General features: G+C 32.4%; 2 pseudogenes; one reads left to right on the top strand and one right to left on the bottom strand.

Annotated features, from left to right (window-relative positions):
- The first annotated feature begins 1,802 nt into the window (after window positions 1–1,802).
- LOC118603680 lies at window positions 1,803–1,920 on the top strand (annotated as a pseudogene).
- A 14,302-nt stretch (window positions 1,921–16,222) lies between these two features.
- Window positions 16,223–16,341, bottom strand: LOC118603596 (annotated as a pseudogene).
- Between the last annotated feature and the right edge of the window lie 397 nt (window positions 16,342–16,738).

The raw sequence follows: 16,738 nt of genomic DNA, 5'->3' as shown, positions 1-16,738 counted from the left end.
AAAGCACCATGGACAGGGCAGTTTATAACCAACAGAAATTTATTTTTCACAGTTCTGTAGCCTGGGAAGTCCAAGATAAAAGCATCAGTAGATTTGGTATTTGGTGAGGACTTGCTCTCTGGTTTGCAGATAGTTGCTTTCTTGTAGTATTCTCTCACAATAGAATGGGCAAGAGGGCTCTCTGGGTCTCTTTTATAAGGGGATTAATTGCATTCATTAGAGTTTCACACTCATGACCTAATCATCTTTCAAAACCCCACCTACTAATACCTTTGCTTTGGGTGTTAGAGTTACATATGAATTAGGGGTAGAGAGCAAAAACATTTTATCTATAACACTCATATATATATATCAAATTAGAACAATAAGATGATAGCAATAATATTTCAAATAAATAGCCACGATTAAATCATTCTCAATATTGTATTTTGTTATATGCAATTTTTGTACCTATGAATCTTGGATGTGCAAGAAGTAGGTCTTTCAAGAAGTAAGTTGGCTTCCAGACAGAACAGAGTTCTCTGAAAATATTGACTCAGCTCATCTATATTATATGAACATTTTCTAGGCATTATCAGCTTACAAGATTCTTCTAATCATCTATTCATTGAAGCACCAATAATTTAGAGTATCTGGTGCAGTCTTTTCAACAGGCATTGTGACTGTTGTTTTTTATTGATGACACACAGTCTACTAACCTATAGTTTATAGCAAGTCTTCTGGCAAGCATCACTAGGAAGCAGAAATGTGTTTGATTTGCTGTTAAATGATTAAAGTGAATAAGAATATTAGAAAGGGGAAAGTAAATTTTCTATTGGAGCTCAGTATATAGCCTTTCAGAATTTTGATCAGTGTTTCTCTGAAGAGTAAGAAAATATTATGGACAGTAAAATAATTGAAAAATCTATAGGACCATAAACTATATAATTTCTGGAATACTGATTATAGTAATATTTTACCTGCATAACTTTTAATTAGAAAAGACTGAGTGTTTCTTATGTTGTTATGATTCTTCCCACAGATTTTACAATAATGTTAAGCTAATTATAAAATGTGGAATGCAGCAAAGCCTAATTATTGCATCACCTCTTTGTCTTATAAGGTGAAATAATAAATCTCTGTGTTTGTTAAGGAGATATAAAGAGGCCTTCCTGAATATATTATTATTTTATTCTAAATTTAAGATCCGATATTTGAGAAAAACCAAAAAATTAAAGCAGAGATGATAACTCAAGATAGAACCATGGATGCTGAGAAACATTTCTTTGTTATCTATTTAATCAATGTGAAAATTTTTTTTTAAATAAACAGAAAAGATTATAACAGTTTTTAAGAAACAGCTTTTTTATAACTGAGAAATTTTTCTTTTTTTTTAATTAACCAAATGCATATAAAATCAAACCTAACGAGGGAAAGTTATTTCATTAAGATATAGAATCTCTGCTATGTGGGAAGTTTACACAGAAGATAAAGAATAGTATTTTATTATCACTTAAGAGTTCCAATACCTATTTATTGATCTGAGAAAAAAAGCCAAATACTTATTTTACATTGGTACATATTTGGCAGCAAAGTTTTCATGAGTCTCCTCCATCTCTTTAAATTATCTGGAGAATAAGCCTGTCAAAAACGATTTAACTTTGCCCAACTTTAAAACTCTTCATGGAGACTTTCAGGCTCAGCTATTATAAACCAAAGCAAATATAATTATCTTTCCTCTATACCTTCTACTACAGAAGAAAAAATAAATTAACATATGTGCCTGGAAGATCATAGATGATGCTCTCTAAAATAATGAGCCAGTCTATGACCATGCCACCCTGAATGTGCCCTATCTCATCTGATTCAGAAGCTAAGCAGGGTTGGGCCTGCTTAGTACTCGAATGGGAGACCACCTAGGAAGACCAGGTGCTATAGGCAGAAAATAATAATAATAATAATAATAAAATACAATGATGAACCAGTCAGCTTTTTATGCTTTTTAGACAAAGAAACATGTTTGTGAAGAGATGACAAGACAAAGATACTTAGCTTTGAGTAGTCATTAGAGAGGAATCTAAAAAAGTTTGGGCTTGAGTAGCAAATTAGTAAAAGAGTTTATCGTTTGTTTATATGAGCTTTTTCTGCCCTGAATTTCTCTTAGCACCCCCTGGAGCAAAGAGGGCACCTTTCACAGGGGAGATTTACTTACCGCATTCAGGAAAATGAGGGAGGGTCAACTCATCCTTCTTGTACCAGCTGCTTGTCAAGTAACTTCAATTTTGAAATAATCAACATGCTACTGTAGAATATTTTGAGGTAGCCTGTCCTAGACCCAAAACTGAAGGTTACAGAAAAAAAACTGGTTAATATTTCACAGAACAATAAAAAAAAAACCATTGTGGTTATTTGTTTTACTGAACTGAAACAATTGGTGTCTCTTTTAGATAAAAAACAATAACGAGAAAAACAAACAACAACAACAACAACAAAAAACAGTTACAATTACCTGCAACTTCACTAAGTCTGAGACTTTTAATCAATTGGAAAAGAGTCAAACTAAGGTCATTTCTCTTGATATTTCTGGAGTGGCCTTCAATCCCACCCATTTTTTGATTTATGTACACATTTTGGTTATATTTCACAACAATATAATAAGAGAACAGGGATTCTCGGTACAAAATAAAGCTGTCCCACACTTTATTCTGACTCGATCCTGACCCTTCATAGCCAAAAGAGAGATTGGGATTATTAAAAAGTAGAATAGATATTTTCTGTATTTATCAGAATGCAGTTAATATATACAGATAGTTCCTGATTTATGATGTTTCAACTTATGGTTTTTCAACTTTATGATAGTGTGAAAATGATATGCATTCAGTAGAAACTGTACTTCAAATTTTGAGCTAGCAAGTGACATGCGGTATAATACTCTCTCATGATACTGGGCAGTGGCAGTGAGACACGGGTCCTAGTCAGGCTTGTGATCATAATGGCAAAGAACTGAACTGAACTGGTGCTCTGTGGTGAACTATGTTGTCAGTGTGTGCGCGTGTGTTTGGGGGGAGGGCTAGGCTAAGCTATGATGTTAAGTAGATTAAGTGTATTAAATGTATTTTGGGATTTATGATATTTTTAACTTAGGACATAACCCCATCGTAAGTTAAAAAGCATCTCCACTTTTAAGTGAAAAGCCCTAATTATCCTTCTGAAGCTATCTCGACACACCCTTAGTGTGTTAATCTCATCTCATAAAAAGAAGGGATGAATAAAGAATTTGGCATAAAACAATTTTTTTGAAGGTAGAGGGGGTTAGTAAAATTGTAGAGGTTAGATCATTTTTTAAAGAGAAAAAAAATCTTAATAAAAGAAATTAGGATAGAAACAGGTTTTCTCTTTAAAGTGACCTTCTCCCCACCCCACCACCATTTTAAAGCTTAACCTCTTGAATACATACCCTTGTTCTCTAAGAAAATTATTATGTGACACACATCTCTACGTTTTCACCTCCTACACTGTAATTACATTTTATTTTCTCAAGACTTTAAGTTTTATACACCTTTATGTTTCATATAATAGTATCATGATAAATAAAGATATAGAACAATAGATAAAGTGCGTTTTGACCTATAGTAACCTCTCCAATGCCACTGGTAAAAAGAGTCTGAGTCCTATTGAGGACACATTGATCAGGATTTTCAGACAGGGCCCTGATCATAAGGGAAAACTCCGCAAGATTTTGGCAACATTGGCCAAAAAGCAGAACACTCCAAAAGACACTGATAAACAGACAACTAAAGAAGAAACGAAAACAAAACCTACTTTTCTTTCTCTCTGTACACTGGCAATTGACAGTAGTGAGATAGAAACTTTTAACCCTTAGCATGTGTGACCACAGGCATGCTGTCAATCGGTAGAGATGCCAGATAGAGCCTAAGATCTTTCAAATCTTTTCACTGGACCGTTTTTTTGTTTGTTTGTTTTTTGTATTTTGTTTTTTGTTTTTTGTTTTTTTTCCCAGAAGGGACTTGATGGAGACACAGCCTTGACAGGTTCCAGTAAGGAATAGAAAAGACAGAAGACTGCTTTCTACAAAGGAAAACAAAAGAAACCATCAGAAGATATGTTCAAGGTTCCACTCATCCTTAATAGTTATGGAAATTTAGGCAAGACACTTTACTATTTTGAGCCTTACTTATCTATAAAATGGTTTTGTTAATACCTTCTAGGAGTATTGTTGTGAAGTAAGGTTTTAATTTGTAAATCTAAAGTGTAGTTAATATAAATGCTCTATAAATCTAAAGTACTGATAATATGCATACGATGAAGAATATTCTTTCCAAATATTTATGCAAATAGGACTTTCTCCCCCTTCTTTAGTTGAATTTACCCAGGTTGGCATATTCATCTGTTCAGCAAACACTATCCTCATTAGTAGAACCTGATTCCTTATCTTTATAACCTCTCCCCTCCCCCACATTTTGAAGCTCTGCCTACTAGAAATGTAATATTTGTTAACTGAATAAATGATTAAAATAATGACTGAATTATTTAATGCCACATTTTCTGTGATTCTTTACTTGGTGCATAGAATGAGACAAACAAGAAATGTCCCTTGTCCCTGTAGGATTCATCATTTTCTAGTTTGATCATAGCAACTTTTAATCATTGCATTCTAGCTTCCCAGTTTACCACCAGATGAGATTCTTTTAAGTAAGTAAATGCACCTATATAGATCAGTTTGCATTTTATACATATTTAACAAGCCCAGTGAATCATAATATGTTTATATCTTCCCACATCCTGGTACCATTTTTGATGATAAGTACAAGCCTCATGTGCTTATCAGGCTCTTTTTTTTTTTTTTTTAAATAATACATATTTTCAATCATGTGTTCTCTATGAACACATTTTTGTTTAAATGTGCCCACAAAAGAGGATCTTGTAAAATAAATCAGCATTTTCCTGTTTTGTTTCTCATAATAGATAAATATATGTAAGTTTAGTGATTCTCTTTCAATAATAATTTTATATCTGCCCACAAAGGATATATGATGACTGGAAACCTTGCAGAATATCATCTTCCTCCTGCTAATGCATGTGTGAGAATGGTGAAAAGTAAAGGTAAAATAAATAATAGGAATAAAAGGTCCTTCTTCCCTCAGATGATGTCTTAAACTTGAATGGATTTCTAAAGGCCACTTCTTAGAGAGAAAAAGGGTTGCTGTCATGTGCGAGCCTGCATTTTAAAACAGTCTCTGAGGCTGGTTAAAGCATGATTAATTTTATCTTCTCACATCATTTCTCATATCCTTTCATTCTTTTTCCTCTACCTTATTACACATTTCCACTCACCCAGTGCTGGATTTTTTCTTTTGCGTGCCTACCATTTCAAATGAATATTGATATTAAAAAGGCAGCAGTTAATTACTCTGGGATTTTAATTTTGTGATAACTTTATTTTTGTTTCTGTGCATAAAAAATACTAGTTCTTTTATATATAATGACAAAACTAAATGCTATAATATGGTTTTTTTTTCATTTGTATAGTAACTTTAACATCTTCAAACTCAACTTAAGCAATTTTATCTAGTTTTATCCCTTATGGATAATTTTTATTATTTTTCTCTTACAGTTATTTCTAATTTTCAATGTAGACAGATTTCCCTTCAATGAGACCATAAATACATAGAAATCAGTCATCTTTTTCTCCTCCTGCTTTTTGTGTTTGTTCATTCACTTATCTTTTCATCAGATTTTATTAAACATCTAGTACTTATAACACAGAAAATACAAATATAAATAGAATAATAGAATTCTTTCTTCTCTTAGTGCTGTAATAGTCTTATATAGAAGGTTCTAACACACAATCTCTATGGAGAACTTGCTTTTGTGTTTTGGGAATTATCTGCAAGATGTAAATTTTGGGTGAATGTGCATAAATACATTTAATATAGAAAATATTCTAAATATAATGACTTTAAGATCTTTATTTCTATATGGAATATAAAGCTAAAAGCAACAAACAAGCAAGACAAACAAAAACTCATAGACACAGACAACAGTTTAGTAGTTACCGGAGGAAAAGGGGGAAGGAGGGGAGGTAGATAAGAGTAAAGAGGCTTAAATATATGGTGTTGGAAAGAGATCTGACTTTGGGTGGTGAACACACAATGTAATATGCAAATGAAATATTATTGAATTGTACACTTGAAACCTATATAATTTTATTAGCCAAAGTCAACCAAATAAATTTAATAAAAGATCTCCATCTCTTAGAACATAAAGCAATTTATAACCGTTCCCCATTCTGTCTTAATTCCTCTTCAACCACCTAACTCACTCTCTTTACTAGGTCCACTTAAAATGAGGTCCACTCCCCTGTGTAATAACCATCACTGAAAAAAAATTATATAGCAAAACAACAACCATTTAAGGTTTGTAAAAATTGTCCTAAATTATTATAGCAAATGAATAATTATTGATTCAAGACATTCTACTAAATCTCAGTAATAATAGTGAAAGTCTGTGGCACTTGTGCTGTGACCTGCTTGCTCTCTTTTCTATCCCTGTTAAGTGTGACAAAGGAACTCCTCCATTCTGGAAGGTGTGGCAAGAAGACAGGACTCTTGTTTCCTCCAGCTCACAGTTAAAATCTATGGTATTTTCGAGAAAGACGCAAGCCACCAGCATTTATCATTCCACTCTTTCCAACCCAGCATTTCTCGTCTGCCCCAGTTCTGCATTCTAGAAGTCAAATTCAGTATGGCAGAAAAGTCCTGGGCTCTATTTCTCTACCCAGCTTCTCCTCATAGGATGGAGGCTCTTTGGGGGTGCAGCAGGATGAAACACTGTGGCCCTGATTGCCTTACCCCAGTTCTCTCCTAAGATAGTTTCACACCTGGATATGCAAGCTGAGAAGACAGGAGGAGTAGGTCCTTGCTCATAAAGAAGCGGTGTTATTCCCAGAGAACTGAGCCACTGTCCTAGCCCCCAAGGTCCTGAAAAAATGCCTCAGAGATTTTGCCCACAAGTGAAAGTCACACTTCCCAAAGGAATTTAACTTATTTGAAACTAGGTGTGGAATAATTTCAAGACTAATGATAATCTAGAAAACAATCGATATTTTGTTATAAGCAATTAAGAGGAGACTGATAGCTCCTTGAAAGCAAAAAAGCTAATCTATAGGCCCTCTAATTTAGGAGGGGCAACCAAGATAAGAAGCAGCTAAGAAAAGGCTTCTAGATTCTCGGAAAAAAAGAAAAACCATAACTGACCTCAAAATTACCCTTGCAAAAGGGACTGCTAGAGCCTCTGGAGTAGTGTGGCCCTGTTGACACCTTGCTTTGGGATGCCTGCCCTCAAGAAACTGTGAGAAAATAATTTTTTTTCTTCTTTTAAGCCACTATGTTTGTGATAATTTGTTATGATAGTTCTAGGAAACTAACATAAACTATATGCTAACAAAATAAAGAACTTCGAAGAAATGGACAAATTTCTAGAAAAACACACTCTGCAGAAATTGGCTCATAAAGAAGTAGAAAATCTGAATTGGTCTATAACAAGTAAAAAGATTGAAGTAGTAATCAAAATACTCCACACACGCTGGTGAAAGCTGTCAAATATTTACATGATAATTAATACTATTTATTTCACAAACATTGGCAAGAAAGAAAAGCAAAAGGAACCTTTGTTGAGTCATTCTATAAGGCAAGTATTATTCTCATACCAGAACCAGACAAAGACATTACATGAAAAGAAAGCTACAGACCGATATCTTTTTAATTACAGATGCCAAAACCCTCTACAAAATAATAGCCAACTGTACCCAGCAAAATTTAGAAGAATTATATACCATGTGCAAGTGGGATCGATTTCAGCAATGAAAGATTGGTACAACAGATGTAATACACCATATCAAGCGAATGAAAGACAAATACATGATAATCTTAGTAAAGGAAGAGAGAGTGTCGACAAAAGTCAATATCCCTTTATGATAAAAAGACACTCAATGATCTGAAAATAAAAAATTTCCTCTTCCTGATTAAGAGTGTTTACAAAAAACACAAAAAATAATACCATATATAATGGTGAAAACTGAAAGCATTCCCCCTACAATCAAGCTTAGGACAAAGATGTCCATCCAATTTCACCACTTGTATTTATTATTGTCTGAAAGTTTCTATCTGGGCAATTAGGCAAGAAACAAGCAAACAAATAAACAAAAAGAACAATCTCGTAGAAAAGGAAAACTATATTTTTAGATGGCATATTTTGTACCTATCAAATCTTAAGAAATCTACTAAAAATTCTGTTCAATTAATAAGCATTAAAAATTTAGTATACCCAAAGGATTCCTAATTTCTGTTCCCCCCTTTCCCAAGCACAATCTTTTCTCGCTCTTCTCTAATAAAATATAAGTTTCCACCCAGTTGATTTAATAAGTCTCAACATTATTCTCATCTTTGTTTCCCATCTTACATATCATCCATTAATAAGTGTTGTAAACTCTACTTCCCAAATATCTCCTGTATCTGCCCTATTATGTCTGTTTTCACCACAACATCCCAATTCGAATGAATAGGATCCCTTGCTTTCACCAACACAATAACCTCCTAGTTGATCTGCAATCTATTCTGTTTCAAGCTACCAGAATGATCTCTTAACATATAAACAAAATCATGTCCCTCCCTTGCTTAAAATTTCCGTTGACACCCCATCGTATTTCAGCATCTAATCTTTTTTTCAGTCTTGCAAAGTCATATGATCTTGTGTCTTTCTACCTCCTTGACTTTATTATATCCTATCATGTCATGTCATGTCTGATCAAATCAGTCTACATCTTTTTTATTTTCTCTTTTGTCATCTATATTAGTCTTCTTTTGATTACTTGAATAAACCTCGTTTATTTTTTGTTTGTGTATTAGTTGTTTCTTCTGTCTGGGGTGCTCTTTACTGGGGTCTTTTTAGGCTAACTGTTTCTTAACATTCAAGTATTAGTTAAATGTCTTCCTTTAGAGAGTCCTGTTCTGATAAAACATACATAACTACTATATACTCTTCACTATGTCATTCTTTTGCACTTATCTGCAGAGCCTTATAACTAGATAAAAATTTTTAAATTTACCCGGTTTGTTTTCTTCAACTAGATTTAAATTTTGTGAGAGTAGATACCTTGTCTTTGTTCACCATGACAAAGTCAAAGATAGCATAGAAACTCTAGCATATAGGAGAGATTCAATAAATGCAAATAAAAGAATTAATGAATGATTGAAGTTATATGATGTATTCAATTACTAAATTAGGAAGTTGGATAAAAATAAAATGATTGGGACCTTATTCTGAAGAAAGTTCTAGAAATCAGATCTGCTTGCCTCAGAAGAAAGGGTGTTTATATCAGTATAGAGGGATGGCCTGTGAGGTACATTTTGGAAAATGAGATGGCCACTAAGCAGAAAGGAGAAAAAAAAGGTCATTCTGGTCAGAGAGGATACTGTGGACATTACTCAGGGTCATGTTAACAAAATACGACATCTCAGAGACGTGAGTCCAGTCCAGTATCACTGCAAAAACAGAGAGGTCCTTCTGAGTTCACTTGCAAAAATAAATCTAGTTGTTTAGAAAGTTCTCTAATAAGCTTAAAAATTTTGGCAATCATCTGTGTGAGGAAACAGTTTCCAGGTGACCCTTGGTTTGAAGATCTAAGCAGACTCTGGAGGTATTTTTGTCTATTTCTTTTTATAGTGCTATTTACCAAAAGAAAATATTGGCAGAAATAATTCATCCTGGTGTATGTCCAATTTCTTCCTGTTTTGATTGGCTTGGCTTTAGTAAATAATTTCACATAAAAAACGAGTATTGAAATTCTGATCTGGAATTCTGTATTCCTTTCAGATGCTGTATTAATGAGTCAGGATGCTGAAGTTCATAGAGGCGGTGCACACATGCTATTGACTTATTTAAAAAGTATGGTATTTTAGATGAATGGTTATATTACAGTAAAATAGACTTTATTTTTGATCTGGAAGAAGGAAAAAAAAGGCAATCCGATGCTACTTAAAACTAGTTTCTAGATAAAAAAAAACGTTAAAAAGTTTCAATGTCTGCTGTAATTTTGACAAGTTATATTCAGTTGCTAAAGACTGTTTAAAATTAATTTGTTCACCTTTGATTAATTCTTCCAGTTAACTTTGAGAAGATGCAAATCCATGTGGTTAAATGTAATTTAGTTCTAACTGTTAAGTTTTAAGAAGATCTTGGAAACAGAAATCTGCAGAAAAACTATGTCCTTTGAGAAACTGATTCATCAGTTGCAGAAACACTTTGAAAAGACTTGATGAAATTTTAGAAGTTTAAATATGTAATTATTTGTGTAATATAATGAGGGATAGCCCAATATTTTGAAACTAAACTGACTGAATAACAAAATAATTTCTCTTTATACATGATGTGCTTTAATTCCTGGCTGCATCGTACATAGATATATAAAGACAACTACAATATAAGAAAACCAAAGGTGAAAAAACTAGGAATATGAGACCTTTTATTTCTGTTAGGATAATTTCACATTTGATTCTGATTTTAAAAGGGATGAAAGCTCTCTGAGAAATGTTGGATATAAAAAGAATATAGAAAGGAGTTGCATTGATAATTCTAACATCTGAGCTTAACATTTTGTTCCACTGAAAACATTTTCACTAGATGAATCATAGATAGATATATAGAGAATAATGTAAATAATGTAAATATAAATTGAAATAGAGACAACATATATGTTTATAAAATTGGCATTAATCTGTCATCCTGCAAATACATTAATGTATCTCTTTATAAATTCAGTGCTTGCTTAAGCATTAGGATATATTAAATATTCTTCCAAAGTATAGTGTATTTGATGATGAACAATATTAAGTAATGTATGGGCAACATAAATTACTATACCATCTCTTCTATTATTTTATAGATTCTTTTTTCTTTTCTCTATCAATAATTCCATAATGCATATCTCTTATTTAAATTGCTCCATCTATAAACTTTTCCTTGGAATAGAGTTTTGAGAAGTGGCACAGAAGATAAAAAATAATTTTTTATTCTCTGTATAGAGTCCACAAATTATTTCCAGACCTATAGTGCAGTTTTATCTTTCATCAGCTGTGCTAATTTCGGGTCAAACCATACCCTCTCTTTCAATGGGTATTAGTCTTACATTTTTTTTGGCAGAAAATAGAATTTAATTATTTTAAATTAATTATTATATCACTACTGAAGCAAAATATCTCTGTAAAAACCACACCCATCCTTTTGCTTTTATTTCCATTTTTATTTCTTTGTATATTAATAATTTTAGGTTTCTATTATTTTTATATATTAAAGAATTGATTTTGATCATAGGATACAATAGCAGGACATTTTATTATGGACAATTATATCTCTGGATATAGTTTCAGAATACCTGATATTCTGAAACTATAAGAATTGCTTGTATAATATTATAGAAGAGTTTTATTTCAGTCATGTAATATCTCTATATTATTACTTTAGAGAAGTGATCATTCTTTATTAACATGGATTTAAACATAATTGAGTGTGAGAATAATTTTATTTCCTTAATGAATATGTGTGTGCGTGTGTTTTATCTGGCAATTTCTGGAGTAGCGCTTGAAGTTTTAAGAAGTGTAAGGTGTAGTTTTCCCTCAAAAAACAAAAATGGGACGGAACCTGGAGATTGCAGCCCAATCTGAATCAACTCTTTTGCTGAAATTACTCTCCCCTCTCAACACAGCATATTGGATGTGAGGTTATTCCTAGACCAAATATTACAATGTGGGGGAATGTATTGGTGGAAGATCTGTGCAAAATGTTGAAAGTTTTTTTCCTCTTTTTTGACATTTTTGTTGAAGTATAACATGTACACAGAAAAGTAGACAAATTCCTAAGTAGAGGGATAGAGGGATCAGTTTATAAACTGAACACATCTGTAATCAGGACCAGGATCAAGGAACAAACATTCCCAGCATCTCAGAAAATTCCAACGTGCTCTCACCTGTTCATTCCCCTCACCCACCCCCGGAATCACCCTTCTAATAGCATAGATTAGTTTCACCGTTTTAAAAACTGTACATGAATAGAAACATATACGTCTCGTATTTAGATTCTTTTGCTCCAAATAGTATATCTGATATTTATTGCATGTTGTTGCAGGTAGTTGGTTATAAATCATTCAGTCTCATTTTTGTAGAGTATTCCATTGTTGACCATATCTTACATTATTTATTCATTCAGTTTTCAAGAGAGATTTGTGTTGCTTCTGTGTTTCTTTTTTATTTCCTTTTTTTTTTTTTCAATATCATAAATAGTGCTACTGTACACATTCTAAAACATGTTTTTTGGCATGCTCATTTCTGTTAGCAACAACCTGGAAGTGAAATTGGTGTAGGATAGATTATGTTCAGTTTAGGTTTGTATTACCAAGTAAATTTTCCAAAGAGTTTGTGAATAATTGATATACCCAACAGCAGTGTATAATGAGAGTCCCTTTTCTCCGATTCCTGACACTTCTTGCTATGAGGCCTTTTAAATTTTAGGGTTGGCCTTGGGTGTTCGGTGGAATTTCATTGTAGTTTAAATTTGTATTTCTCTGATGACAAATGAAGTAAAATACTTTTCATAGATTTTTTTGGCCACTTACACATCCTTAATTGTAAAATGCCCATTCAAGTTTGCTTTTTTCCTACTGATTTTTAAATTGTAAAAGTTTCGCTTGCTGTCTTGTGAGAAGTAGATTTTTGACAAATATATGTATGCAAATATTTTATCCTACTTAGAGTTTTGTCTTTTCACTCTTTTAACCTATCTTTTGATGAAAAGATGTTCTTAATCTTTATACTCTTCTATTTATTTTTATTTGCTTTTTATTAAGTAATTTAAATAATTCTGCATGCAATAACTATGCCTAATCTGAGTTCAGGAGACATTCTCTATGTTTTCTTCAAAAGTTTATATTAATTTGCCTTTCACAATGACATCAGGAGCATATCTGGAATAGAGGTTTTGTTTTCATATAAAGAAAGATCAAGGTTCTTATATTTCCTATATGGCTATCAAATTACCTAGCACAACTTAGTTAAAACACTGTCCTTTTTCCATTATACTATGGCGTCACCCCTGTCCTAAATCAAGTGATTATATATGTATGCACTTTTATTTTGTTCCATTGGTCAGTTGTACATTCTTATTAAATTACCACACTCTTGATAAATATAACTTCAGAATAGAATTCACTATCTTGTAGTGTGTAGTTTTGTTCTTTGAGTGCATTAGCTGTTCATGGCTATGATCATTTCCATAAAAATTTTGGGATTGAAATAAAGCTATTGATCTATTAAGGGAGAATTAATTTTTCCTTACAAATTTGAGTTTTTCAAGCTATAAACTTCATATTTGAGACTCTTTTAATAAGAGGTTAAGAAATTTACAAAGACATAAGCAAGAGGAGTGTAATATTAGATACTATTGATTAAGAGAGAAACAACATAAGAATGAAACCCATTATATTAAATTATCAATGTTAATAAAAATAGAAATAGGCCAGCCAGTGAATTCAAGAGAAATAGAGTAAAGAGGAAGACACAGCAAAAAATTTGCACTCTTGTGACCATTAAAGAACATGAGCCAAACATTATAGTTTAACCAAAGAGAGTAGGACTAATTGAGAAATGACCTTTGTTGATTCCATCCTTATTTACTCAAATTATAAGCCCTTCTCTTGTTGTAGTACTCTCATATTAATGGCATTGTAATGATAAAATTTACTTTAAAATTGTGTAAACACTAAATTATTAGGAGTAGAGCAAAAGTATAATGAACCCAACTTTACTAGATAGAAAGTCTGGGAAAAATCTTGGGAAGATTTTATTTAATAGACAAAGAATAAAATCTTGAAGGGACAAAATCTGGTTAAAAATAACAGACATATTGAACTATGAACTCAGGAATTTCTCGAGTATGGCAAAGCACTTGTACATTGCATCGATGTGGTCACAGTAAGAATGAACAACAAAAAAACGTTATTGATAATAAACATTTTCCCCCTCAAACTTAGTAGACATTGGTTCATGAGAAGTCTCTGAAATAGTAGAATTCATTATTTTTCTTGTGTGGTAGTTTTTGGTAAATAGACTTAGCTCATGCAATTGTGACAAAGTGACTCTGTGGTTTCCCCAGGCCCATACATCTGCAAAACTTGTTTATTACAACAAATCGGTTAGCTTTACTCTAACTAATGTTTTGTTCTAGTTTATCCTGCTGATGTGGATGATGGACTGAAGGATGAGAAGTGAATAGAAGTTATTATACAGCCAAACTAGACCCTGAGGGAAAAAAATGTTTATATTTTCCTAAAGAGACAGTGAATTTTTCAGTCAGATCGTATATTCCTAAAACATGCAAGAAGATATACATTTAGTCAGGAATTCTCATTTAAATGTGAGCTGAGTATTTGAAGAGCCCCTTCTAAAAGGTTTATTTATTTTAAAATAGTTTGTCCTATTTCTAGACAAAATTTTCTTTAGGTTTTCCCCCAAGGAATACATAATGTTTGGTACATACGATTTATTTAAGTTGAGTTGAAGGCAGTTAAGGACAATACTGAGAAAGGAAGGGTGGTTTTCCCCCGGGGCTCTGTCCCTAGAATAAAAATGTACAGCTGCAAAGAAACATAGAGATAATTTTCTGCTTCAGAACCAGAATAAGGTAAAATAAGAAATTTGAGGCAAAGGGCCAGATATTAAAGGGCCGGCCACTAAGTTTTCAGATTACACAAGATTTTATTTTGGGAACTACTGGTCAAATATCCTATTGGTTACTATTAGCAGCAAGGCACTGCAAACTTGATTGTGGAATATTTTGTAATAAAATATTAGATGGAACTGTCTGATGGAACTGTCTATTTTAGTTTCAAAATACAAAGAATCGACACTAATTGTATTATAGTATTGGAATGAAATCACTTGAACATACTAACTTTATTTTTTTTCCTAGGTCAGTAACATTTTTATTGCCTGTATTTATACTAATCATGAAAGATAAATAGAACATTCATCATTTATAATAAAGCATTCACCACCCAATCAAATAATTACAGTTATGTGTTTCTTTTTATAACTGTACTAAGCTTTCATTAATCTAATTGAATCTTGGGTTATAAGTCCTTAAAGCCAGTGAGCTAATGATTTCTGAATTTATATAAGTGACTTCAAACAGATAATAGAAAATTATAGGTACCTTTTTATCATTCCCAGTTTTAAACTCTCTAATTTGATAAATCTAGAAGGTTCTTGTTCTATTTTTGCAGAAGGCTTTTGTGTTTTATCTTTTCTCTTGTTATTGAATTTCAGGGTTAGTTTGTCTGGGGTCAATATTCCTACTAGTCCTGAGGTGAGAGCTGCACTTGAATTAGTTCTGCAAAATCTGAAGGAACAAAGATTGAATATATTTTCATTTAAACTTTCACTAGCCTATGACCTGGACCCAAAAGGTTAGAAAAACATTTTCCATTTTTCAATAATCGTTTGAATGGGTACATAAATGATATTTTAGAGACTAAAGATTATATCATATTTATTATAAATATATAAAAATTATAATACATGGTACATTATGTAAATGTTGGAAATAGGTAAAATGTGAACAGCATAACCTCTAAATATTTTACTAATTGTTTGAATCACCCAAGAATTACTTAATTTTTAAGAGAATTTATCTTGACAGTTTGCTATTAAGATTTTAGACTGCAGAATTCACATGTTAACTTATTGATCTATATTATAGAAATAATTACTTTCCAGTAAAAAATATATAATCCAAAAGATTACAAGTTTATTATTCTTTAGTCTATTAACTAGTTTTGTCCCTAAATTAGTATGTGTGTTCCATAATGCCTTCTCAAGTAGAATATAAATATGCTGTCCCCAAAATGTCCTTTGAACATTCTTTAATTTTATTCCATGTATGTATGTATGTATGTATGTATGTATGTATCTATCTATCTATCTATATCTATCTATCTATCTATCTATCTATCTATCATCTATCTATCTATCTATCTATCTATCTATCTATCATCTATCTATCATCTATTTATCTATTTATTTTAGGCAAGGCAACCTTTGATTGACCTCACAGATTGCAAGAACCTTGTCAGCTTACAATCCTTTATTTTAGTTTATTATTTTTTTATTTTTTACACCCCCAGCACCTGGCCTTCCTAGATGGTCTCCCATCCAAGTACTAACCAAGCCCAACCCTGCTTAGTTTCCAAGCTCAGATGGAATTGGGCTTGTTCAGGGTGGCGTGGCCACAGACAGAACATTTTTATTAACAAGTTGCCTAGGTCTGACAAAAATTTAATCACATTTTGACAGTTTTGGAGAACCCAACAAAAGTTCAAAGGATTCACCTGCCAGAACAAGTTAAATTGCCTTGTATGAGAAATGCACCTTATGTACCACTTTAGTCCAGGCAAAGTTTTTGTGGCACCCGAAATGATTCTCGGGCTACACTAGAACTTTATTTTTGCTCATTCTGTTTTTCTAGGTTGTTTTTTCTTTTCTTATAATTTAGGTGTTGGATTTTATTTTTTCTGAGTAGGTATGTTATTATGTTTATTTCTTGCCTAACCAATGATCTATGTTCATGTTCTTTTCCATAATAGGGCCTAGGGACTTGTGAATCAGTATCTAGGTTGTCTCACCTGTATAAC

Source organism: Rousettus aegyptiacus, unplaced genomic scaffold (assembly GCF_014176215.1).
Source record: "Rousettus aegyptiacus isolate mRouAeg1 unplaced genomic scaffold, mRouAeg1.p scaffold_m13_p_5, whole genome shotgun sequence".
In the NCBI taxonomy this organism is placed as follows: Eukaryota; Metazoa; Chordata; class Mammalia; order Chiroptera; family Pteropodidae; genus Rousettus; species Rousettus aegyptiacus.
Note: the sequence above shows the minus strand (reverse complement) of the source record. Positions and strands in the feature narration are given on the sequence as shown.